This window comes from Meriones unguiculatus, chromosome 10, assembly GCF_030254825.1.
Source record: "Meriones unguiculatus strain TT.TT164.6M chromosome 10, Bangor_MerUng_6.1, whole genome shotgun sequence".
NCBI lineage: Eukaryota > Metazoa > Chordata > Mammalia > Rodentia > Muridae > Meriones > Meriones unguiculatus.
The window spans coordinates 106145260-106150125 of record NC_083358.1 but is presented as its reverse complement, the minus strand read 5'-3'; positions in this window follow the sequence as shown (position 1 = coordinate 106150125).

Sequence of the window (4866 nt, the reverse complement as noted above, 5' to 3'; positions counted from 1 at the left end):
CCAGGGGTAAAGTATATTCAAGGTTAAATATTAACCTTTTGATGAAACAGTTATGAGAGAAGCAATAGCTAACTAGTCCAGACCAAAGTTACCTTTGACATGAACTTGAATGGTGTTGTAATATCTGTTTCCAAAACTAGCTTTTTTTTAATTTTTAAATTTTACTTTTTATATTAATTACAGTTTATTTGCTTTGTATCCCAGCTGTAGCCCCAACCCTCATTCCCTCCCAATCTTACCCTCCCTCCCTTTTCTCCTCCTAAGCCCCTCTCAAAGTCCAGTGATAGCAGAGGTCCTCCTCCCCTTCCATCTGACCCTAGCTTATTAGGTATCATCAGGACTGGCTGCCGTGTCCTCCTCTGTGGCCTGGCAAGGCTGTTCCCCCTTCAGGGGGAGGTGGTCAAAGAGCTAACCACAGAGTTCATGTCAGAGACAGTTTTTTGTTCCCATTACTAGGGTACCCACTTGGATACTGAGCTGCCATGTGCTACAACTGATCAGAGGTTCTAGGTTATCTCCATGCATGGTTCTTGGAGTATCAGTCTCAAAAAAGATCCCTATGCCCTGATATTTTGGTACTGTTGCCGTCTTTATGGAGCGCCTGTCCTCTCCAGGTCTTACTAACTCCCCCTTCTTTCATAAGAATCCCTGCACTCTGCCCAGAGTTTGGTTTTGAGTCTCAGCATCTGTGTTGATATACTGCTTGGTAGAGTCTTTCAGGGGCCCTTTGTGGTAGGCTCCTGTCCTGTTTTCTCCTTCTTCTAATGTCCATCCTGTTTGTCTTTTTGAGTGAGGATTGATCATCCTACCTAAGGTCTTTCTTCTTGCTTGATTTCTTTAGGTTTACAGATTTATGTAGGTTTATCCTATGTTATATGTCTAGTATCCACTTATAAGTGAGTATATCCGGTATGTGTCTTTCTGCTTCTGGGATACCTCACTCAGAATGATCTTTTCTAGATTCTACCATTTGTCTGCAAATTTCATGTTTGTTTTTAATTGCTTAGTTGTATTCCATTGTGCAAATATACCATAATTTCTGTATCCATTCCTCCATTGAGGGACATCTGGGTTGTTTCCAGGTTCTGGCTGTTATGAATAAAGCTACTACAAACATGGTTGAAGAAACGTCCTTATTGTGTACTTGAGCATATTTTGGATATATGCCTAGGAGTGATATAGCTGGATCTTGAGGAATCATTATTCCTAATTGTCTGAGAAAGCACCAAATTGATTTCCAAAGTGATTGTACAAATTTACATTCCCACCAGCAATGGAGGAGGGTTCCTCTTTCTCCACATCCTCTCAAGCATGTATTCTCACTTGAGTTTTTGATCTTAGCCATTCTGATGGGTGTCAGGTAAAATCTCAAGGTCATTTTGATTTGCATTTCCCTGGTGACTAAGGACATTGAACATTTCTTTAAGTGTTTCTCTCATATTCCTCGACAGAGAATTTTCTGTTCAGCTCTGTGCCATTTTTTAATTGGATTGCTTGATTTGTTGCTGTTTAACTTCTTTAGTTCTTTGTATATTCTGAATATCAGCCCTATGTCAGATATAGGGTTGGTGAAGATACTTTCCCAGTCTGTAGGCTGTCGTTTTGTTCTGAAGACAGTGTCTTCTGCTTTACAGAAGCTTTTCAGTTTAATGAGGTCCCATTTATTGATTGTTGATCTTAGAACCTGTCCTGTTGGTATTCTCTTCAGGAAGTTGTCACCTATGCCAATGAGTTCTAGGATTTTCCCCACTTTTTCTTCTAACTGATTTAGTGTATCTGGTTTAATATTGAGGTCTGTGATCCACTTGGACTTTAGTTTTGTGCATGTGATAAATATGGTTCTATTTGCATTTTTCTACATGTAGACATCCAGTTGGACCAGCACCATTTGTTGAAGATGTTGGCTTTTTTCCATTGTATAGTTTTGGCTTCTTTGTCAAAAATCAGCCATCCATAACTATGTGGGTTTATTTCTTGGTCTTCTATTTGATTCCATTGATCCTCCATTCAAATTTCTTCTTGAAGGCACTTAGTGCTATGAATTTTCCTCTTAGCACTGCTTTCAAATTGTGTCCCATAAGTTTAGGTATGTTGTGCCTTCATTTCCCTTGAATAATACAAAGACTTTAATTTCTTTCTTTATCTCTTCCCTGACCATTTGTCATTGAGTAGCAAGTTGTTCAGTTTCCATGTTTGTGTAGGCTCTTTGCTATTTCCGTTGTTGTTGAGGTCCAGCTTTAGTCCATGGCGGTTAGATAGAATACAAGTGATTATTTTAATCTACTTCTATCTGTTGAGGCTTGCTCTGTGACCAACTATATGGTCTATTTTGGAAAAGGTTCCATGAAAAACCTGAAAAGAAGGTATAGTCTTTTGACTTTGAGTGAAAAGTTTTGTAGACATATATTAGGTCCATTTGATTTATTACCTCTGTAAATGCCTTTATTTCCCTATTTGGCTTCTGTCTAGATGATCTGTCACTTGGTGAGAGTGGAGTGTTGAAGTCTCCCAATATTCATGTGTGGGGAGCTATATGTTATTTAAGCTTTAATAATGTTTCATTCACAAATTTAAGTGCTCTTTGTAGTTGGGGCATAGATATTCATAATTGTGTTGTCCTCTTGGTGGATTTTTTTTTCCTTTGAGGAGAATTTAGTGCCTTTCCTCATCTTTTTTTGGTTAATTTTGGTTGAAAGTCTATTTTACTAGATATTAGGATAGGTACCCCAGCTTGTTTTCTGAGTCCATTTCCTTGTAAAACATTTTTCCAGCCCTTTACTCTGATGTAGTGTTTATCTTTGTTGCAGAGGTGTGTTTCTTGGATGCAACAGAGTGTTGGATCTTGTTTCTGCAACCATTCTGTTAGTCTGTGTATTTTTATTGGAGAGTTGATTCCATTGATGTTGGTAGATAATAGAAATTAACATCAATGAATGTTAATTTCTTTTGTTGTGGGTTCGGTGGTGTTACTGTTTCATTCCTTGTATTCTTTTGATTTTTTTGCTATGTAGTTATCTATATCCTATGTTTTCTTGGGTATAGTTGTTTTGGTTGGATTGTTTTCCTTCTAGTATCTTCTGTAGGGCTAGGTTGCTGTGTAGATATTGTTTAAGTTTGGCTTTGTCATGGAATATTTTGTTTTCTCTATCTATGTTGATTGAAAGCTTTGCTGGATAGAGTAGTCTGTGTTGGCATCTGTGGTCCCTTACAGTCTGCATGACATCTGCCCAGGCCCTCCTGGCTTTCATAGTTTCTGTTGAGAAATCTGGTGTGATTATGATAGGTCTACCTTTATATGTTACTTGGCCTTCTCCCTTGCTGCTTTTAATATTTTTTCTTTGTTCTGTAGGTTTAGTGTTTTGACTATGATGTGACGTGAGGAGTATCTTTTCCGTTCTAGTCTATTTGGTGTTCTAGAGGCCTCTTGTATGTTTATGGACATCTCTTTCTTTAAGTTGGAAAGTTCTTTTTCTATGATTTTCTTGAAAATATTTTCTGAACCTTGGAGCTTGGTATCTTCTCTTTCATCTACTCCTATTATTCTTAGGTTTTGTCTTTTCATGGCATCCTTGATTTCTTGGACGTTTTGTGTTTGGAACTTTCCCAATTTTACTTTTTCTTTGAGAGAAGTATCAATTTCTGCAAATGTATCTTCAGCACCTGAAATTCTCTCTCCCATCTCTTGTATTCTATTGGTGATGCTTACCTTTGTGATTTCTGATCTTTTCTCTAAGTTCTCCAGCTCCAGGATTTTCTGTGTTTGTGTTTTCTTTATTGATTCTAATTTTGTTTTCATGTCTTGCACCATTTCCTTCATCTGTTTGAATATGGAGTACTACCTTTCTATGATGGCTTCTATTTTTATGTTTGTTTCCTCTCTATATAGCACTAATTGTGCCTCTACTTGTTTGGCTGTATTTGCCTGTATTTCTTTGAGAACTTTGTTCATTTCCTCCTTAATTGCCTCCATTTGTGTAGCTATTTCTTTGAGAGCTTTGTTCGTTTCCTCTTTATGTGCCTCTATTTGTGTGGCTATTTCTCTGACAGATTTGTTCATTTCCTCTTTATGTACCTCTGATAACTGGATAAGTACAGTTTTAAAGTCATTTTCTTGTGTTTCCAATGAATTGAAATGTCCATTGATTTTGGGGTTGCTGGTGATGCCATGATGTCCTGAATTTTGTTGGGTGTGTTCTTATGCTGGCCTCTGCCTATCTGTAACCCACACTGTTTGTTCCTGGAGTCTGCACTTCAGACTGGGTCCATCTTTTTCTGGTGACTGGAGTATTTTTCAGGAAGATGAGAGAGATCCATTGGCTTGAAAGTGTGCATTGGTATTTCAACTGTACCAAAGGTAGGAATGTGCTGCTGGTGCTATTCGCAGGTGCTGCTAACAGGTACAATGCCCAGGAACAGATTCCCTGACTACCTCAGTGTCCTACAGGCCACTGGTATGCAGATATGTCTGGGCTCCAGAAATTGTTCACCTAGAATTCACTGGTAGACCCACAGAGCAGGGGCTTCAATGTTGAGAACACTGTCCCAAGAATCCCTATGTTGCCCACAATAGGGTTGTGGGTGGTACGGATCTGATATCTGCTGCTTGCATAGAAGGGCTCTGGATCTGGGGCTCTGCACTTGAAGGCACACTCACCCTATAGCAGGACCAATCGGAAAGCATAGGGGTTCCCCTTGTTTTCTACTCTCCGATTTGATCCTGCTCAGGCAAATACGGTGTAGGCTAACAGCCAGATCAGTGGTGCTATAGCCACAGAATTTGGTACCCATCAGCACTGTGTGCTGTGATAGGAGCTGCTGACACTGTGCTCTGTGGCTGACTCTGCTGGCTACCTCTGTAGCCTCCAC